We start from the raw sequence: 22,846 nt of genomic DNA on the forward strand, positions 1-22,846 counted from the left end.
TGTTAATCTTTTGGATTTCTACATGTTGTCTCTCTATGGATTCTTGCAACTTATTAATTTTTCCAGTATGTTCTTGAATAATCTTTTTGAGTTCTTCAACAGTTTTATCAGTGTGTTCCTTGGCTTTTTCTGCAGATATCCTAATTTCATTTGTGATATCATTAAGCATTCTGTAAATTAGTTTTTTATAATCTGTATCTGATAATTCCAAAATTGTATCTTCATTTGGGAAAGATTTTGATTCTTTTGTTTGGGGGGTTGGAGAAGCTGTCACGGTCTGCTTCTTTAAGTGGTTTGATATGGATTGTTGTCTCCGAGCCATCGCTGGGAAACTAGTTTTTCCAGAAAATCCGCTAAAAAAAAAAAACAGCAGTCAGATCCCTATCAGAGTTCTCCCTCTGGCTCAGGCTATTCAGATGTTAATGAAGCCGCCTGGGGAGGGTGGGGGAGGGAACAGAGAGATAGGAGAGTAGCACCTCAGAATATAGCCAGAGTTGCTTGTCTTGCTTGGAATGACTATTATATCTGAGATTCCCGCGGGCGCGTCGCCTATGTGTGCTGGCTGTGTGGAGATTGCCCCCAGGGAGTCTGGCCCGCTGGAGTCACGGTCAGATCCTCCGCTTCCAGCCCCACGCCCAGCGTCAAGGCTTCCCTACTGGGACGGTGCACTCTCGACTCCAAAATCAGTCGCTGCCTCCCGGGGACTTCTCGTCCCTCCAGCCGCGTGGCCGTGCCGCCCCCGTGAACCAGGTGGGCCCCCTCCCGGGGTTAGTTCAGATGGGTGGAGTAGCTCCCCGTGCTTGTGCTGCGACCGAGTGTCCCGGCTGGAACGCTGTTCTCCCCGCTCCAATACCAGTCGCTGCCTCCCGGGGACTTCTCCTACCGGCTGCGTCCCACGCCGCCCGCGCGACCCGGCTGGTCACCTTCCCGGGGTTAGTTCAGGGGGTGGAGCAACTGTCCGTGTTTATGGCGTACCTGCGTGCAGTCCAAATCTCTGCGGGATGGTTCCCCGGCTCGGATGCTGCTCTTTCTGCTCCAAGATCAGTCACTGCCTCCCGGGGACTTCTCCTAACGGCTGCGTCCCACGCCACCCGTGGAACCGGCTGGTCCCCCTCCCGGGGTTAGTTCAGGGGGGTGGAGCAGGTCTCTGTGCTTGTGCCGTACCTGACTGGTACGCTGGCTCCAGGCTCTGGAAACAATCGCTGCTTCCCTGTATTAGTTCGTTCTCCATCTCTAAATCTGTGTTTGTTGTTCAGGGTTCGTAGATTGTTATGTATGTGATCGATTCACTTGTTTTTCCGTGTCTTTGTTGTAAGAGGGATCCGAGGTAGCGTCTGCCTAGTCCGCCATCTTGGCTCCGCCTCCCTTTGTATTTATTTTTGTTGTTGAGAATATATACAGCAAAACATACACCAATTCAACAGTTTCTACATATACCATTTAGTGACATTGATTATATTCCTCGAGTTGTGCAGTCATTCTCACCCTCCCTTTCTGAGTTGTTCCTCCCCCATTAACATAAATTCAGTGCCCCCTAAGGTTCCCATCTAATCTTTCGATTTACTGTTGTCAATTTGATTCCATATACAGTGCTTTATAATTCTTAAAGAGCATAGTGCTTAAGGCAGACTTTTTTTACTAGTTAAGCTAAACTATTGTTTTGTTCTAAAAAGTCTTTAGGGAATATTTTTGATTTGAGGCTTAGAGATTATCTCAGGGCAACAGTTTCAGGAGTTCATCCAACCCCCATGGCTCCAGGAAGTCTGGAGTAAGAATTTTAAATTCTGTTCTGCATTTTCTCCCATTTGATCAGGATTATTCTACAGAATCTTTGATTAAAATGTTAAGTAATAGTAGCAGGGCATCATCTGCTTCTGGTCTGATGGCAAAAGAGGCAGTTGTTCATGGAGGCAATTACCACCTCATTCCATATCCTCCTCCTATTCCTGGAGCCCTTTCTTCCTCTGTTGTTCCAGGTGAATAGAGACCAATTGTAGTGCCTTGGATGGCTGCTTGCAAGCTTTTAAGACCCCAGGTGCTACCCAATTAACTAGGAGGTAGAACGGAAACATCGACCACGTTATTTAGGCCTATTAAATGGGATGTCCCATGAAACAATGACCATAAACCTCCAAACCAAGAAACCAAATTCCATGACGTTTTTTGGTTGTACATAAGCAGCCTCAGAAGATACTCTTTTTTTTTTTTTTGTCATTGTTGTAAATACATCTCTCATACAACTTTTGCCAGTTCAACTTTTTATAGGTGTACCACTCATTGACAACAATTACAATAATTGGCTTTGCAACCCTACTCTTAACCAATGTGCTCCTTCCATCACTGTTAGCCTTCCTCCCCCCACTTTTCTCCTTCCTCCCCCTCCCCCGGTAGCCACTAATAAACTTTGTTCTCTATACATTCATCTTTCCTTATCTTTTTATATAAGTGACATTTATATAAGTGACATCATACAATATTGTCCTTTTGTGATTGGCTTATTTCACTTAGCATAACATCTTCCAGCTCCATCTATACCGTAGCATGTATCAAGACTTCACTTCTCCTACTGGCTGAATAGTATCCCATTTTATGTATGTACCATATTTTGTTTATCCATTCATCTGTTGATGGGCATTTAGGTTTGTGATGGCTAAGATTACTTGTCATCTTGGCTGGGCCATGATTCTCAGTGTTTATATGTGATCACTCCCATGATGGGATCTGCTGTGAGCGGGAATCAGTAGAAAGGGAGTTTCCTCAGGTGTGTAGTCTGCATTCAAGTATAAGTGGATGTTCTGGCTTTTTCCCTCTCTGGTTCCTGCAGCTGCCTCCTGTTCATCTAACCTCCAGTACTTGAGACTTGAGCTAGCAGCTTACCTGCTGATCTTGGGGTTCGTCGATCTTTACAGCCTGTGATCAAGAGCCTTGCTCTCTGACCTGCTGATTATAGGCTCACAAGCCCCTTCAGCTATGTCAATCAGGAGAAATCTCTATCCCAATCCACGGATTTGGGATGTTTCAGCCTCTACAATCCCTTGAGCCGTTTCCTTGATATAAATCTCTCTCTATATATATATCTATATGCTTTACTGGTTTTGCTTCCCTAGAGAACCCAGCCTAAGACAAGGTTGTTTCCACCTTTTAGCTATTGTGAATAGTGCTTGCAATGAACATTGGTGTACCATTCTCTATATGAGTCTGCTTTCAAGTCTTTTGGTTATATAGCTAGGAGTGGAATTGCTGCGGTCATATGACAGTTTTATTTTTAGTTTTTTGAGGAACTGCCACACTGTTTTCCACAGTGGCTATACCATTGCGCATTCCCACCACCATTGCATAAAGGGTTCCAATTTCTTCACATCCTCTCCAACATTTGTTATTTTCAGTTTTTCATTATCTTAGCCATCCTAGTGGGAGTGAAATGGTTATCTCATTGTGGTTTTGATTTGTATCTCTCTGATGCTAATGACGCTGAGCATCTTTTCAGGTAGTTGGTGGCGATTTGAATGTCCTGTTTGTTGAAATGTCTATTCAAGTCCTTTGTCCATTTTATGATTGGGTTATTTGTCTTTTTGTTCCTAAATTGTCAAAGTTTAATATCTATTTTGGTTATTAGATTATTGTTGGATATATGGCTTCTGAAGATATTCTCCCAGTCAGTAGTCTGTGTTTTCGGTTTTTTGGTAAAGTGTCTTGATAAACAAAACTTTTTCTTTTTTATGAAGTCTCATTTATTTATTTTGTCTCCTGCTGTTTATGTTTTTGCTATTATATTAATCTATTGTTAAAAGCTAAACCTGGCTGCATTGCCTGTTTGTCCTTCTAAGAATTTTATGGTTTTAGTGTGCATATTTATGTCCTTAAACCATTTTGAATTTGTTTTTGTGTATGGTATGAAGCACAGATCCTGTTTCATTTTTCTGCATGTGGAAATCCAATTTTCCCAGCACCATTTATTGAAAAGACTCTTCTTTCTCCATTGGATGGACTTTGCACCCTTGTAAAAAATCAGTCGATCATCAATGTGTGGATTTATTTCTAGACTCTCAGTTCTATTCCATTGGTCTATGTGTCTACAGTCGTCCCTCAGTATCCGTGGGGGACTGGTTCCAAGACCCTGTGGATACCAAAATCCAAGGATGCTCAATTCCCTTATATAAAATGGTGTAGTATTTGCATATAACCTATGGACATCCTTCCATATACTTTAAATCATCTCTAGATTTTTTTTCTAGATTACATATAATACCTAATACAATATAAATGCTACATAAATAGTTGTTTCATCACAATTGAAGACTCACTCTGGAAGGCAGCCTTTCTCTTGTATGAGTTTCTTGAACTCTTCTGGGAATGCTGATGCTGCCTGGACATCAGCTGATGCCACCTGGACATCAGCTGATGCCGCCTGAACATCAGCTGATGCTGCCTGGACATCAGCTGATGCCGATTCTCTGGTGATTTTTAAGTCCTTGAGGCTGTAGAGCTTTACATAGTTAGCTAGCTATCCCTTATTAGCCTTAAACGCCTGCCTCTCACTCTCCTCAACCCTCTCATACTTAGCCTTTGAGGGATTGCTTTGACCACTTAATTGCTTTTTAGGAGCCATTTTTTCACAGAAACAAAGGGCGCACATGACACAAGTGTGAATGATCACGAAGTGAGGCGAACAATGCTCAAACATCGACTGCTGGAGAGAGACTGAGGACCTGTGAAATGGTAGGAGGCTACAGGAGGGAATACCTACACAGCACTTCATTCCCGTGGATTCAATGTAGTGCTCAGCACATGGCAAATTCAAGTTTTGCTCTTTGGAACTTTCTTTTTTTTTCTGAATATTTTCGATCCACAGTTGGTTGAATCAGTGGATGCAAAACCCATGAATGTGCAGAGCCAACTGTATTGTTACACCAGTACCAGACTGTTTTGATTACTGTAGGTGTATTAAAAAAAAAGTTGCCTTTGAGTCAGAATTTCTGACTCATAGCGACCTTATAGGACAGAGTAGAACTGCCCCATAGGGTTTCCAAGGAGCCACCAGTGTATGCGAGCTGCTGACCTTTTGGTTAGCAGTCGAGCTCTTAACCACTGTGCCACCAGGACTCTGCTGTAGATGTATAATATGTTTTAAAATCAGGAAGTATGAGTCCCCCTTCTTTGTTCTTCTGTTTCAACATTCCTTTAGCTATTTGGGGCCTCTTGCCATTCTTTAAAAAGTTGGGGATTTGTTTTTCCATTTCTGTGGAGAAGGTTGATGGAATTTTGATTGGGATTGCATTGAATTTATAGATTGCTTCGGGTAGTATTGACATCTTAACAATACACAGGCAGTCCCTGGATTACAAATGAGTTCTGTTCCTAAGTCTGTCTTTAAGTCGAATTTGTATGTAAGTTGGAACAGTTAGGTACAGTTTGTATCTAATGTGAGTTAATCAAATGTTTGTCTCACTGAGTCTGTCAGTTTGTCGTACTGTGGGGGCTTGTGTGTTGCTGTGATGCTGGAAGCTATGCCCCCGGTATTCAGATACCAGCAGGGTCATCCATGGAGGATAGGTTTCAGCTGAGCTTCCAGACTAAGATAAACTAGGAAGAAGGACCCAGCAGTCTACTTCTGAAAAGTATTATCCAGTGAAAACCTTATGAATAGCAGCAGAACATTGTCTGATATAGTGCTGGAAGATGAGCCCCCCAAGTTGGAAGGCACTCAAAAGATGACTGGGGAAGAGCTGCCTCCTCAAAGTGGAGTCCACCTTATGACGTGGATGGGGACCTTCATTTGCTGATGTGGCATGACTCAAAATGAGAAGAAACAGCTGCAAACATCCATTAATAATCGGAATCTAGAATGTACAATGTATGAATCCAGGAAAATTAGAAATTGTCAAAAATGAAATGGAATCCATAAACATCGATATCCTGGGCATTAGTGAACTGAAATGGACTAGTATTGGCCATTTTGAATCAGACAATCATATAGTCTACTGTGCTGGGAATGATAACTTGAAAAGGAATGGAGTTGCATTCATCATCAAAAAGAACATTTCAAGATATATCCTGAAGTACAATGCTGTCAGTGATAGGATAATATCCATATGCCTACAAGGAAGACCAGTTAATACGACTATTATTCAAATATATGCACCAACCAGTAGGGCCAAAGAGGAAGAAATAGAAGATTTTTATCAGCTGCTGCAGTCTGAAATTGATCGAACATGCAACCAAAATGCATTGATAATTAGTGGTGATTTTAATGAGAAAGTTGGAAACAAAGAAGAAGGATCAGTAGTTGGAAAATATGGCCTTGGTGATAGAAACAATGCCGGAGATCGAATGATAGAATTTTGCAAGACCAATTACTTCTTCACTGCAAATACCTTCTTTCACCAACATAAACGGAGGCTATACACATGGACCTCGCCAGATGGGACATACAGAAATCAAATTGACTACATCTGTGGAAAGAGACGATGGAAAAGCTCAATATCATCAGTCAGAACAAGGCCAGGGGCCGAATGTGGAACAGACCATCAATTGCTCATATGCAAGTTAAAGCTGAAACTGAAGAAAATCAGAGCAAGTCCACGAGAGTCAAAATATGACCTTGAGTATATGCCACCTGAGTTTAGAGACCATCTGAAGAATAGATTTGATGCACTGAACACTGGTGACCAAAGACCAGACGAGTTGTGGAATGACATCAAGGACATCACACATGAAGCAAGAGGTCACTGAAAAGACAGGAAAGAAAGAAAAGACCAAGATAGAGGTCGGAGGAGACTCTGAAACTTGCTCTCAAACGTTGAGCGGCTAAAGCAAAAGGAAGAATTGATGAAGTAAAAGAACTGAACAGAAGATTTTAAGGGCGGCTCGAGAAGACAAAGTAAAGTATTATAATGACATGTGCAAAGAGCTGGAAATGGAAAACCAAAAGGAAGAACATGCTTAGTGTTTCTCAAGCTGAAAGAACTGAAGAAAAAATTCAAGCCTCGAGTTGCAATAGTGAAGGATTCTATGGGGAAAATATTAAACGACGCAGGAAGTATCAAAAGAAGTTGGAAGAAATACACAGAGTCATTATACCAAAAAGAAGTAGTTGATGTTCAACCATTTCAAGAGGTGGCATATGATTAGGAACCAATGGTACTGAAGGAAGAAGTCCAAGCTGCTCTGAAGGCATTGGCAAAAAACAAGGCTCCAGGAATTGATGGAATATCAATTGAGATGTTTCAACAAACAGATGCAGCGCTGGAGGTGCTCACTTGTCTATGCCAAGACAGCTTCCTGGCCAACTGCCTGCAAGAGATCCATATTTATGCCTATTCCCAAGAAAGGTATTCCAACCGAATGTGGAAATTATAGACCAATATCATTGTCACACGCAAGCAAAATGTTGCTGAAGATCATTCAAAAACGGCTGCAGCAGTATATCGACATGGAACTTCCAGAAATTCAGGCCAGTTTCAGAAGAGGATGTGGAACCAGGGATATCATTGCTGATGTCAGATGGATCCTGGCTGAAAGCCAAGAATACCAGAAGGATGTTTACCTGTGTTTTATTTATTATGCAAAGGCATTTGACTGTGTGGATCATAACAAATTATGGATAACATTGCAAAGAATGGGAATTCCAGAACACTTAATTGTGTTCATGAGGAACCTTTACATAGATCAAGAGCCAGCTGTTCGGACAGAACAAGGAGATACTGATTGGTTTAAAGTCAGGAAAGTTGTGTGCCAGGGTTGTATTCTTTCACCATACCTATTCAATCAATAATCTGAGAAGCTGGGCTATATGAAGAAGAACGGGGCATCAGGATTGGAGGAAGACTCATTAACAACCTGCGTTATGCAGATGACACAGTCTTGCTTGCTGAAAGTGAAGAGGACTTGAAGCACTTACTGATGAAGATCAAAGACCACAGCCTTCAGTATGGATTGCACCTCAACGTAAAGAAAACAAAAATCTTCACAACTGGAACAATGAGCAACATCAAGGTAAATGGAGAAAAGACTGAAGTTGTCAAGGATTTCATTTTATTTGGATCCACAATCAACAGCCATGGAAGCAGTAGTCAAGAAATCAAACGACGCATTGCATTGGGTAAATCTGCTGCAAAGGACCTCTTTAAAGTGTTGAAGAGCAAAGATGTCACCTTGAATACTAAGGTGAGCCTGACCCAAGCCATGGTCTTTTCAATTGCATCATATGCATGTGAAAGCTGGACAATGAATAAGGAAGACCAAAGAAGAATTGATGCCTTTGAATTATGGTGTTGGCGAAGAATATTGAATATACCATGGGATGCCAGAAGAATGAATAAATCTGTCTTAGAAGAAGTACAACCAGAATGCTCCTTAGAAGCAAGGATGGCGAGACTGCGTCTTATATACCTTGGACATGTCAGCAGGGATCAGTCTCTGGAGAAGGACGTCATGCTTGGTAAAGTACAGGGTCAGTGGAAAAGAGGAAGACCCTCAACGAGGTGGATTGACGCAGTGGCTGCAACAATGGGGTCAAGCATAACAACGATTGTAAGGATGGCACAGGACCGGGCAGTGTTTCGTTCTGTTGTGCATAGGGTCGCTATGAGTCGGAACCGACTCGAGGGCACCTAACAACAAGAATAATATATATTGTACCTTTCTATGCATGAAAAATATTAAAGAAACACAGATACACTAAAACATCTTTAACATAATAATACAGTAATAATAATATTAATGTTTTGATGTGTCAAAAAGTTTGTTATTTTGAGCCATTATAAAGTTATATAGCCATTACGTAGTAGGCTTTACGGGATTGGTTCACTACTATGGGTTGTACATAAGTCAGACATTCATAAACTGGGGACTGCCTATAAAATCTTCCAATCCATGGACATGGAACATCTTTCCATTTATGTAAGTCTTCTTTAATCTCTTTTAGCAGTGTTCTATAGTTTTCATTGTAGAAGTCCTTCACACCCCTGGTTAGATTTATTTCTAGGAATTTTACTCTCTTAGATGCTGTTGTAAATGGAATTTTTTCCCAATTTCCCTTTCGAATTTCTCATTGTTGGTGTATAGAAACCCAAATGATTTTTGTTTGTTGACCTTGTACCCTGCAACTTTGCTAAACCCCTCTATTAGCTCTAGAAGTTTTCTTGTAGGCTCTTTGGAATTTTCTATATATAGGATCAGGTCATCTGCAAATAGGGATAAATTTACTTTTTCTTTTCTAATCAGTATAACTTTTCTTTCCTTTTCTTATCTTATTGGTCTGGCTAGGAGTTCTAATACAATATTGAGTCGAAGTGGTGAGAGTTGGCACCTTTGTCTTGTTCCCGATTTCAAGGGGGAATGCTCTTAGTCTTTCTTCATTAAGTATAATGTTGGCTTTTCATATATCCCCTGAATCATATTGAGGAATTTCCTTTCTATTCCAATCATTGTATGGGTTTTTGTCAAGAAAAGCTGCTGGATTTTATCAAATGCTTTTTCTGCATCCTTATAGAGATGATCATGTGGTTCTTTTTCTTTGTTCTATTGTTGTGGTATATTATACTGATTGATTTTCTAATGTTAAACCATCCCTGCATTCCTGGAATAAATCCCACTTGGTCATGGTGTATGACTCTTTTAATATGCTGTTGGATTCTATTTGTTAGTATTTTGTTAAGGATTTTTGCATCTATGTTCATAAGAGACATTGGTCAGTGGTTTTCTTGTGGTGTCTTTGGCTTGGGTGGCAGGGTTATGTTTGCTGCATAGAATGAATTAGGGAGTATTCCTTCCTTCTCTCTTTTGGAAGAGTTTAAACAGTATTGGTGTTAATTCTTCTCTAAATGTTTGTTAGAATTCCCCAGTGAAGTCATCTGATCCAGGACTTTGATCTGATCTCTTCACTTGTTATGAGTCTGGTGAGGCTTTCTGTTTCCTCTTGAGTCAGTTTGGGCAGGTTGTGTGCTTCTAAGAATTTGTCCATTTCATCTAGGATATCCAGTTTGTTGTCACAGAGTTGTTCATAACATTCTGTCACAATTTTTTTCATCAGGTCAGTTGTAATGCCCTCTCTTTCATTTTTTATTTTGGCTATTTACATCTTCTCTTTGTCACTCTAGCTAAAGGCATGTCAATCTTATTGATTTTTTCAAAGAACCAACTTCTGATTTTATTGATTCTATGGTTTTTCTAATTTTATTTATTTCTGCTCTGCTCTTTGTTATTTCCTTTCTTCTGGTAGGTTTAGGCTTAGTTTGCTCTTTCAAGTTACTGGAGTTGTTGAGTTAAGCTGTTGATTTTAGGCCTTTCTTTTTTTTTTTCACGTAGGCATTTATTGCTCTTAAATTTCCCCCTGGGTACTGCCTTCGCTTCATTCCTTAGTTTTGGCATGTTGTGCTCTCATTTTCATTTGATGCTAGGAAATTTGTGATTTCTCTTTTGATTTCTTCCTTGAACCATTGGCAGTTTAATAATGTGTTTTATTTCCATATGTTTGTTTATTTATTTATTTTTTCTGTTACTGATTTCTAGCTTCAGTCTATCGTGGTAAGGGAAAATACTTTGTGTGATTTCATTCTTTTTAAATTCATCAAGAGTTACTTTGTGACCTAACATATGTGGTGCATCCTAGAGAATGATGCATGTGCACTGGAGTAGAATATATATTGTGCTGTTTTGGTGTGGAGTGTTCTATATATGTCTGTTGAGTCTAGTTGGTTTATAGTGTCATTCAAGTCCTCTGTTTCTTTATTGATCTTCTTTCTAGATGTCCCGTCCGGTACTGAAAGTGGTGTTTTGAAGTCTCCAATTATTATTGTAGTACTATCTACTTCCCCCTGCAATTCTGTCAGTGTTTGTTTTATATATTTAGGTGCCCTAATGTTCGGTACATATATATTTATCATGATATATTGACCCTTTCATCACTATATGGTGTCCATCTTCATCTCTCTAACAGATTTTTTCTTTAAGTCTACTTTGTCTGATATTAAGATTTCCACCCCAGCTCTCTTTTGGTTATTACGTGCATGAATATTTTTTTCTATCCTTTCACTTTCAACCTATTTGTGTTCTTAGATTTAAGGTGTGTTTCTTATAAACAGCATATAGCCGGACTTTTTTTTTTTTTAAGTCTATTTTGCCACTCTCTGCCTTTCAATTGGAGCCTTTAGTCCATTTACATTCACCGTAATTACTGATAAGTGACTTACTTCTGCCATTTTGTTAGTTGTTTTTTTTTGAGTCCTAAGCCCTCTTTGTCTTTGTCCTTTATTGCTGCTTGCTTTTGTGTTTTGTTGTAGTGAGTATTTTTGGTTCCCTTCTTCTTTCCTTTTACGTATTCTTTAAAATATATTTTCTTAGTGGTTACCATGAATATTACACTTAACAGCTTATATTTATAACACTGTAGGGTAAGTTGGTACCAACTTAACTTCAGTCACATAAGAAATTTTGTATTTATACCATTCCTCCCCCCCTTCCTGTGCTGTTGTTATCACTGATTACCTCTTTATATTTCATGTGTCCTGTAACATCATTTTAACATTACTTTTTATATATTGGAGCCCTAGTGGCATAATGTTTAAGTGCTTCGCTGCTGTTTTAGTCATCTAGTGCTGCTATAACAGAAATACCACAAGTGGATGGCTTTAACAAAGCGAAATTAATTTTCTTACAGTCTAGTAGCCTAGAAGCCCAAATTCAGGGCATCAGCTCCAGGGGAAGGCTTCCTCTCTCTGTCGGCTCTGGAGGAAGGTCCTTATCATGCACCTTCGCTTGGTCTGGGAGCATCTCAGTGCGGGAACCTCAGGTCCAAAGGATGCGCTCTGCTCCCAGTGCTGCTTTCTTGGTGGTATAAGGTCCCCACTCTCTGCTTGCTTCCCTTTCCTTTTATCTCTTGAGAGATAAAAGGTGATGTAGTCCACACCCCAGGAAAATTTCCTTTACATTGGATCAGGGATGTGGCCTGGGCAAGAGTGTTACATCTCACCCTAATGCTTTTAACCACAGGCAGAGATAATGATTTATAACACATAAGAAAATCACAAAATGGAGGACAACCACACATGGCCTAACCAAGTTGATATACATATTTTTGGGGGGACATAACTCAATCTATGACACTTGCTAACCAAAAGGTTGACAGTTCGAATCCACCAGCTGCTCCTTGGAAACCCTATGGGGCAGTTCTACTCTGTCCCACAGCGTTGCTATGAGTCGGAATAGACTTGGCGGCGATGGGTTTTCATTTTTATATATTTGTTATCAAAAAAAGCATGAAGGACAAATTTCCAAACTATCTTTGAAAAGACTGGATTGGTGTTCACTGAAATCTCAACGTAAAAGCAAAACAAACAAAAGATGTCTTATAGTCTGTGCAGGCTATGTGCTGGGGTCCTCCTCCAACACTTAAGCTAGGCTTACACTGGGCCTAGAAATCAGCCTGAGGTGAAAGCTTACAATTTTCTTAGGTATTTTCTGACTATATGTCTTGCCCTGGGCATGTGTGCAGCTTTCTAAATTCTCCAGTATACACTGGGGTAATTCTGAATGTTCCAGCTTCCCAAAGGAACTCTTTTCCAGACTCCTGACCCTGCCCTACACTTTCTTTTTTGTATCTCAGTTGCTGTTGACCAAGGAAGCTATAGGCTTTTTTAGTCCACCCTACAGCACTATGGGCTATGTCTGGCACTCCTTTGCCCTGTATTATCTTTAAGATGGACAACATAGAGATGCATGCTTTGCCTCAATCTTTTACATAGCTACCCAACATTTCAAACAGTCAAACAAGTTAATTTTTTGCGTAAGGTGTGGTCTGCTATCTTTGGATCTCAGGACTAGGATGCCAAGCTGGAAACATGGGCTACTGCTTCAAGCTGGCTGGTGAGTTTGGGCACGGGAGGGGCATGATCCAATAACAAAAAGCCACAAAGCTTTCCTAATGTTTTCTTGATGTTGCCTTTTTCTGGATTCATTTCTTGCTTGGTTGCTGTGAACCTCTGTTTATCAGAATTTCAACAAGGCTAGTTCTGACAGATTCTATTTTTTTGGTGCTTCTTTGGGAGATGGGAGCATGGAGCTTCTTACTCTGCTGTCTTGGTGACATCACTCCCTTCTCCTCTTCCTTTGGATCTGAGATCAGAAGTAACTTCTTGTGGGATATTGCCCTGATATTCCAGACTTTGTCAGGTCTCCATTATGTGCTTCCACTGAGCTATGTTATTCTCCTTTATAGTCCTCATCACAATTTGCAAACAAATTTATTAGTGGGATTAAGTAATTAATGTATGCTTCTTTCTGCAAACCATAAGTAATAGAAGGTAATAACTCCATCTTTTTGGTTACTGTTGTGTTTGTGAACCTAGCACCTGGCACATAAGTACCAAAAGACCCAAACCTGTTGCTGTTGAGTCAATTCTGACTCATGGTGACCCCATGTATTACAGAGTAGAACTGCTTCATAGGGTTTTCTTGGCTGTAATCTTTATGGAAGCAGATCACAAGGCCTTTTTTTACCCCCCATGGCACTGTTGGGTGGGTTTAAGCCACCAACATTTAGTTTAGCAGTCTAGTGCAAACTCTTTGTGCTACCAGGGACCTTGGCACATTGGTGGGTACTAAATAAATATTTCTTAAATGAATAAACGAAGTAAACAGAGATTTATGGCCTCTACCACGCTGAAGAGCACTTTTAACATAGCAGTCAGAGATCACTGTAGTTTATGGAATATCTCCTTATTTTAAAGGGATTTATTTTTCTTATAAATAATATAAGCTTATGAAAGAATAATTAGAAACTATATAAAAGCACAAATAAGAAAACAAAAGTTATGTATAGTCTACAACCCAGAAATAACCACTGTTAACATTCTGATATACAGTGAAACCTGTGAGAGCTGGAAATCGACAGGACTGCCTTGTTTTTCTGGGTCTTGCAAGGTTTCCGCCTTTGACAGTGTGCAGTCTTACCATTTTTCTTTTGCTCATTTTAGTGGAAAATATTTGAGTTTTCCTTCTCTGACAGGTTTCCACCTTACACAGGTTCTGGCTTTTGCAGGTTTTACTGTACACCTTTTCAACGTTTTATTTTATTTTTAGAAAATTTACGTTCTTTCACTTAAACATAGTTAACATTTAAAAACTGGTTTTAGCATAGTATCTTTCCCTATCCTTTTTGTTTTCATCTATTTGTATTCTTATATCTAAAATGAGTTTCTTGTAGGCAGCATATAGTTGGGTCTTGCTTTTTTAGTCAATTTGACATTCTCTTCCTTTAAATTTTTAATGGGCCATTTACATTTAATATGACTATTGATATGGCTGGATTTAAATCTATCGTTCTGCTATTTGTTCCCCCTTTCCTCTCCTTCTGTCTTCTTTTGCATTCACTGAGTATGTTTTATAATTCCCCTTTATCTCCTTTGTTGCCTTATTCTTTTTAAATAGTGTTTCTTTAGAGTTTATAGGATAATCTCTAGTTTTTCAGTCTTCCTTCAGTTAATATGATATGATTTCATGCAGAGCAGAAATACTTTTTTTTTTATTAACTTTTATTGAGCTTCAAGTGAACGTTTACAAATCAAGTCAGATCGTCACATATAAGTTTATATACACCTTACTCTGTACTCCCACTTGCTCTCCCCCTTATGAGTCAGCCCTTCCAGTCTCTCCTTTCGTGACAATTTTGCCAGCTTCCAACTCTCTCTATCCTCCCATCCCCCCTCCAGACAGGAGATGCCAACACAGTCTCAAGTGTCCACCTGATATAATTAGCTCACTCTTCATCAGCATCTCTCTTTTACCCACTGTCCAGTCCCTTTCAGGTCTGATGAGTTGTCTTCGGGAATGGTTCCTGTCCTGGGCCAACAGAAGGTATGGGGACCATGACCGCCGGGATTCCTCTAGTCTCAGTCAGACCATTAAGTATGGTCTTTTTATGAGAATTTGGTTTTTTTATCCCACTGATCTCCTGCTCCCTCAGGGGTTCTCTGTTGTGCTCCCTGTCAGGGCAGTCATCGATTGTGGCCGGGCACCAAGTAGTTCTTCTGGTCTCAGGATGATGTAGGTCTCTGGTTCATGTGGCCCTTTCGGTCTCTTGGGCTCTTAGTTATCGTATGACCTTGGTGTTCTTCATTCTCCTTTGCTCCAGGTGGGTTGAGACCAACTGATGCATTTTAGTTGGCCGCTTGTTAGCATTTAAGACCCCAGACGCCACATTTCAAAGTGGGATCCAGAATGTTTTCATAATAGAATTATTTTGCCAGTTGACTTAGAAGTCCCCTTAAACCATGATCCCCAAACCCCCGCCCTTGCTCCGCTGACCTTTGAAGCATTCAGTTTATCCCAGAAACTTCTTTGCTTTTGGTCCAGTCCAGTTGAGCTGACCTTCCATGTGTTGAGTATTGTCCTTCCCTTCACCTAAAGCAGTTCTTATCTACTAATTAATCAGTAAAAAACCCTCTCCCACCCTCCCTCCCTCCCCGCCTCGTAACCACAAAAGTATGTGTTCTTCTCAGTTTATACTGTTTCTCAAGATCTTATAATAGTGGTCTTATACAATATTTGTCCTTTTGCCTCTGACTAATTTCGCTCAGCATAATGCCTTCCAGGTTCCTCCATGTTATGAAATGTTTCACAGATTCGTCACTGTTCTTTATCGATGCGTAGTATTCCATTGTGTGAATATACCACAATTTATTTAACCATTCATCTGTTGATGGACACCTTGGTTGCTTCCAGCTTTTTGCTATTGTAAACAGAGCTGCAATAAACATGGGTATGCATATATCTGTTCGTGTGAAGGCTCTTATTTCTCTAGGGTATATTCCGAGGAGTGGGATTTCTGGGTTGTATGGTAGTTCTATTTCTAACTGTTTAAGATAATGCCAGATAGATTTCCAAAGTGGTTGTACCATTTTACATTCCCACCAGCAGTGTATAAGAGTTCCAATCTCTCTGCAGCCTCTCCAACATTTATTATTTTGTGTTTTTTGGAGTAATGCCAGCCTTGTTGGAGTGAGATGGAATCTCATCATAGTTTTAATTTGCATTTCTCTAATGGCTAATGATCGAGAGCATTTTCTCATGTATCTGTTAGCTGCCTGAATATCTTCTTCAGTGAAGTATGTGTTCATATCCTTTGCCCACTTCTTGATTGGGTTGTTTGTCTTTTTGTGGTTGAGTTTTGACAGAATCATGTAGATTTTAGAGATCAGGCGCTGGTCGGAGATGTCATAGCTGAAAATTCTTTCCCAGTCTGTAGGTGGTCTTTTTACTCTTTTGGTGAAGTCTTTAGATGAGCATAGGTGTTTGATTTTTAGGAGCTCCCAGTTATCTGGTTTCTCTTCGTCATTTTTGGTAATGTTTTGTATTCTGCTTATGCCTTGTATTAGGGCTCCTAACGTTGTCCCTATTTTTTCTTCCATGATCTTTATCATTTTAGTCTTTATGTTTAGGTCTTTGATCCACTTGGAGTTAGTTTTTGTGCATGGTGTGAGGTATGGGTCCTGTTTCATTTTTTTGCAAATGGATATCCAGTTATGCCAGCACCATTTGTTAAAAAGACTATCTTTTCCCCTATTAACTGACACTGGGCCTTTGTCAAATACCAGCTGCTCATATGTGGATGGATTTATATCTGGGTTCTCAATTCTGTTCCACTGGTCTATGTGTCTGTTGTTGTACCAGTACCAGGCTGTTTTGACTACTGTGGCTGTATAATAGGTTCTGAAATCAGGTAGAGTGGGGCCTCCCACTTTCTTCTTCTTTTTCAGTAATGCTTTGCTTATCTGAGGCTTCTTTCCCTTCCATATGAAGTTGGTGATTTGTTTCTCTATCACCTTAAAAAATGACATTGGAATTTGGATCGGAAGTGCATTGTATGTATAGATGGCTTTTGGTAGAATAGACATTTTTACTATGTTAAGTCTTCCTATCCATGAGCAAGGTATGTTTTTCCACTTAAGTATGTCCTTTTTAATTTCTTGTAGTAGAGCTTTGTAGTTGTCTTTGTGTAGGTCTTTTACATGCTTGGTTAGATTTATTCCTAAGTATTTTATCTTCTTGGGGGCTACTGTGAATGGTATTGATTTGGTGATTTCCTCTTTGATGTTCTTTTTGTTGATGTAGAGGAATCCAAGTGATTTTTGTATGTTTATCTTATAACCTGAGACTCTGCCAAACTCTTCTATTAGTTTCAGTAGTTTTCTGGAGGATTCCTTGGGGTTTTCTGTGTATAAGATCATGTCATCTGCAAATAGAGATAATTTTACTTCCTCTTTGCCAATCCGGATGCCCTTTATTTCTTTGTCTAGCCTAATTGCTCTGGCTAGGACTTCTAGCACAATGTTGAATAAGAGCGGTGATAAAGGGCATCCTTGTCTGGTTCCCGTTCTCAAGGGAAATGCTTTCAGGTTCTCTCCATTTAGAGTGATGTTGGCCGTTGGCTTTGCATAAGAAAAAACAGATGCCCTTTATTATGTTGAGGAATTTTCCTTCAATTCCTATTTTGGTGAGCGTTTTTATCATGAATGGGTGTTGGACTTTGTCAAATGCCTTTTCTGCATCAATTGATAAGATCATGGGGTTTTTGTCTTTTGTTTTATTTATATGGTGGATTACATTAATGGATTTTCTAATATTAAACCAGCCTTGCATACCTGGTATAAATCCCACTTGGTCGTGGTGAATTATTTTTTTGATATGTTGTTGAATTCTATTGGCTAGAATTTTGTTGAGGATTTTTGCATGTATGTTCCTGAGGGATATAGGTCTGTAATTTTCTTTGTTTGTGATGTCTTTACCTGGTTTTGGTGTCAGGGAGATGGTGGCTTCATAGAATGAGTTGGGTAGTATTCTGTCATTTTCTATGCTTTGAAATACCTTTAGTAGTAGTGGTGTTATCTCTTCTCTGAAAGTTTGGTAGACTCTGCAGTATAGCCATCCGGGCCAGGGCTTTTTTTTGTTGGGAGTTTTTTGATTACCGTTTCAATCTCTTTTTTTGTTATGGGTCTATTTAGTTGTTCTACTTCTGATTGTGTTAGTTTAGGTAGGTAGTGTTTTTCCAGGAATTCATCCATTTCTTCTAGGTTTTCAAATTTGTTAGAGTACAATTTTTCGTAATAATCTGATATGATTCTTTTAATTCAGTTGGGCCTGTTGTGATGTGGCCCTTCTCGTTTCTTATTCGAGTTATTTGTTTCCTTTCCTGTATTTCTTTAGTCAGTCTAGCCAATGGTTTTTCGATTTCGTTAATTTTTTCAAAGAACCAGCTTTTGGCTTTGTTAATTCTTTCAATTGTTTTTCTGTTCTCTAATTCATTTAGTTCAGCTCTAATTTTTATTATTTGTTTTCTTCTGGTACCTGATGGATTCTTTTGTTGCTCGCTTTCTATTCGTTCAAGTTGTAGGGACAGTTCTCTGATTTTGGCTCTTTCTTCTTTTTGTATGTGTGCATTTATCGATATAAATTGGCCTCTGAGCACTGCTTTTGCTGTGTCCTAGAGGTTTTGATAGGAAGTATTTTCCTTCTTGTTGCATTCTATGAATTTCCTTATTCCCTCCTTAATGTCTTCTATAACCCAGTCTTTTTTTCAGGAGGGTATTGTTAAGTTTCCAAGTATTTGATTTCTTTTCCCTAGTTTTTCTGTTATTGATTTCTAGTTTTATTGCCTTGTGGTCTGAGAAGATGCTTTGTAATATTTCGATGTTTTGGAATCTGCAAAGGTTTGTTTTCTGACCTAATATGTGGTCTATTCTAGAGAATGTTCCATGTGCGCCAGAAAAAAAAGTATACTCTGCAGCAGTTGGGTGGAGAGTTCTGTATAAGTCAATGAGGTCAAGTTGGTTGATTGTTGTAATTAGGTCTTCCGTGTCTCTATTGAGCTTCTTACTGGATGTCCTGTCCTTCTCCGAAAGTGGTGTGTTGAAGTCTCTTACTATAATTGTGGAGGTTTCTATCTCCCTTTTCAGTTCTGTTAAAATTTGATTTATGTATCTTGCAGCCCTGTCATTGGGTGCATAAATATTTAATATGGTTATATCTTCCTGATCAATTGTCCCTTTTATCATTATGTAGTGTCCTTCTTTATCCTTTGTGGTGGATTTAAGTTTAGAGTCTATTTTGTCAGAAATTAATATTGCTACTCCTCTTCTTTTTTGCTTATTGTTTGCTTGATATATTTTTTTCCATCCTTTGAGTTTTAGTTTGTTCGTGTCTCTAAGTCTAAGGTGTGCCTCTTGTAGGTGGAATATAGACGGATCGTGTTTCTTTATCCAGTCCGAGACTCTCCGTCTCTTTATTGGTGCATTTAGTCCATTTACATTCAGCGTAATTATAAATAAGTAAGTGTTTAGTGTTGTCATTTTGATGCCTTTTTATGTGTTTTGTTGACAATTTCATTTTTCCACTTACTTTTTTGGGCTGAGACGTTTTTCTTTGTAAATTGTGAGATCCTCATTTTCATAGTATTTGACTTTATGTTTGTTGAGTCGTTACGTTTTTCTTGGCTTTTATTTTGAGTTATGGAGTTGTTATACCTCTTTGTGGTTACCTTAATATTTACCCCTATTTTTCTAAGTAGAAACCTAACTTGTATTGTTCTATATCGCCTTGTATCCCTCTCCATATGGCAGTTCTATGCCACGTGTATTTAGTCCCTCTTTTTGATTATTGTGATCTTTTACATATTGACTTCAATGATTCCCTGTTTTGAGCATTTTTTTTTAATTAATGTTAATTTGTTTTTGTGATTTCCTTATTTGAGTTGATATCAGGATGTTCCGTTCTGTGACCTTGTGTTGTGCTGGTATCTGATATTATTGGTTTTCTGACCAATTTCCTTTAGTATTTCTTGTAGCTTTGGTTTGGTTTTTGCAAATTCTCTAAGCTTGTGTTTATCTGTAAATATCTTAAATTCGCCTTCATATTTCAGAGAGAGTTTTGCTGGATATATGAGCCTTGGCTGGCAGTTTTTCTCCTTCAGTGCTCTGTATATGTCATCCCATTGCCTTCTTGCCTGCACGGTTTCTGCTGAGTAGTCTGAACTTATTCTTATTGATTCTCCCTTGAAGGAGACCTTTCTTTTATCCCTGGCTGCTTTTAAAATTTTCTCTTTATCTTTGGTTTTGGCAAGTTTGATGATACTATGTCTTGGTGTTTTTCTTTTTGGATCAATCTTAAATGGGGTTCAATGAGCATCTTGGATAGATATCCTTTCGTCTTTCATGATGTCAGGGAAGTTTTCTGTCAGCAGATCTTCAACTATTCTCTCTGTGTTTTCTGTCCTCCCTCCCTGTTCTGGGACTCCAATCACATGCAAGTTATCCTTCTTGATAGAGTCCCACATGATTCTTAGGGTTTCTTCATTTTTTAAAATTCTTTTATGTGATTTTTTTTGAGCTATGTTGGTGTTAATTCCCGGGTCCTCCAGATTTCCCAGTCTGCATTCTAATTGCTCGAGTCTGCTCCTCTGACTTCCTATTGCATTGTCTAATTCTGTAATTTTATTGTTAATCTTTTGGATTTCTGCATGCTGTCTCTCTATGGATTCTTGCAACTTATTAATTTTTCCACTATGTTCTTGAATAATCTTTTTGAGTTCTTCAACTGTTTTATCAGTGTGTTCCTTGGCTTTTTCTGCAGTTGGCCTTATTTCATTTCTGAGGTCATCCCTGATGTCTTGAAGCATTCTGTAAATTAGCTTTTTATATTCTGTATCTGACAGTTCCAGGATTGTATCTTCATGTGGGAAAGATTTTGATTCTTTTGTTTGGGGGTTTGTAGAAGCTGTCATGGTCTGCTTCTTTATGTGGTTTGATATCCACTGCTGTCTCCGAGCCATCACTAAGATATAGTAGTGATTTATTCTATATTTGCTCACTGAGTCTTACCTTGTTGTCTTTCAATATACGTGGATGGGCTACTAGATTGTGCTGTCTTGTTTGTTGTAGCCCTTGACTTACTTATGACCTATTACCAGCTGGTTTGGGCTGTTGCCAGATATATATGCCTGAGTCTATTCACTATTCTTGAGTAGAATCTGATTTTGGGTCATCAAGTGTATGCTGCACCCTAACACCTATCCACCTCAAGAAGTAGTGGTGATAGTTGTGTGCACCAGATTCTATTAGCAGCTGGGGTACACACTCCAGGGGGGCAGGATGCTGACAGGCTTTCCCCAAGTGTCAGTGAGGTAGGTGTGTCTCTATTCCTATAGCACCTGGGTGGGAGGGCTCTGCAGCTGTACCTTAGGCCCCCAATGCAAGTACCTCTACTGATTGGTAGGTGTCACCCTCCTTAGACCCCTAAGGGAAGAGGCTAGGTGGTCTGGGGGGAGCTTCAGCCCTCAGTTCCCTGTTGTGGGTCAGTTAGGGCTCTGTTGAATAAGCAGAGATATCAGACCTGGGAAACTTGTTTTTCCAGTAAATCCCCTAAAAAAAATACAGTCAGATCCCTATCAGAACTGTCTTTGCATTATAACAGCCACCTTGTTCCCTGTAAGGATGAAAGCCTGAGATTTGGATCATATATGCTTGGCTGGAGCTGGTTCTGTGTTTTTAGTCCAATTAGGGAAGGATTTTTGGTCCCTGGGTTTTTTGTGTTTGCTTCTCTCAGGCCAGAAGAATGGGTTAGGAAAAGACCAAAAAAAAAAAAAAAGAGGGGGAAAGCAAAGTTGCGGAGCTGGAGCCGTTCTCCCTCTGGCTCAGGAAATTCCAGTGTTAATGAAGTCGCCTGAGAAGGGGAGGGGAGGGTTCAGAAAAACAGCAGAGAGTAGCACCCCGGAATATAGCCAAAGTTGCTTATCTTGCTTGGGATGACTGTTTTATCTGAGATTCCCAAGGGGCGTGCCGCCTATGTGTGCTGGCTGTGTGGAGATTGTCCCCGAGGGTCTGGCCCGCTGAAACCGCGGTCAGATCCTCCACTGCCAGTCCAAAGCCCAGTGTCAAGGTTCCCCTGCTGGGACGCTGCACTCCCAGCTCCAAAATCAGTCACTGCCTCCTGGGGACTTCTCGTCCCATCAGCCGTGTCACCGCGCTGCCCCCGCGGACCAGCTGGGCCCCCTCCCGGGGTTAGTTCAGGGGAGTAGGGCTGCGCCCCGTGTTTGTGCCGTGAGTAGATGCCGTGTTCAGCTCCCCTGCTCCCAGTCCAAAATCCCGCGCCAAGGTTCCCCGGCTGGGATGCTGCACTCCCGGCTCCAAAACCAGTCACTGCCTCCCGGGGACTTCTCCTCCCATCAGCCGCGTGGCTGTGCCGCCCGCGTGGACTGGCTGGGCCCCCTCCCGGGGTCAGTTCAGGGGGCTAGGGCTGCGCCCCATGTTTGCGCCGTCACAAGATGTTGTGTTCAGCTCCCCTGGGCCCAATCCTATGCCTGGCGCCAAGGTTACCTGACTGGGACGCTGGCTCCAGGCTTCGAAAACAGTCGCTGCTTCCCTGTAGTTGTTCGTTCTCCGTCTCTGTCACTCAGGTCAACTCTTTAAATCTGTGTTTGTTGTTCAGAGTTTGTAGATTGTCATGTATGTGATCGATTCACTTGTTTTTCCGAGTCCTTGTTGCAAGAGGGATCCGAGGTAGCGTCTACCTAGTCAGCCATCTTGGCCCTGCGGCAGAGCAGAAATACTTTACAACAGTATTCTTCCATTTTCTCCCTCCTGGCCTTTGTACTATTGCTCTCGTACATTTTATTTCCATGTAGGCTATGAACCCCAGAAGACAGTTATTATTGTTTAAACACTCAACTACATTTTAAAAGTATTTTTAAAAATAAGAAAAATAGCCCTTTATGTTTACTCACATATTTACCATTCTCAAGTGTTCTTCATTCCATCCACAAATCCAAATTTTCATCTCTTATCATGTAATTTTCCTT

This window comes from Elephas maximus, chromosome 8 (genome assembly GCF_024166365.1).
Source record: "Elephas maximus indicus isolate mEleMax1 chromosome 8, mEleMax1 primary haplotype, whole genome shotgun sequence".
Taxonomy (NCBI): domain Eukaryota; kingdom Metazoa; phylum Chordata; class Mammalia; order Proboscidea; family Elephantidae; genus Elephas; species Elephas maximus.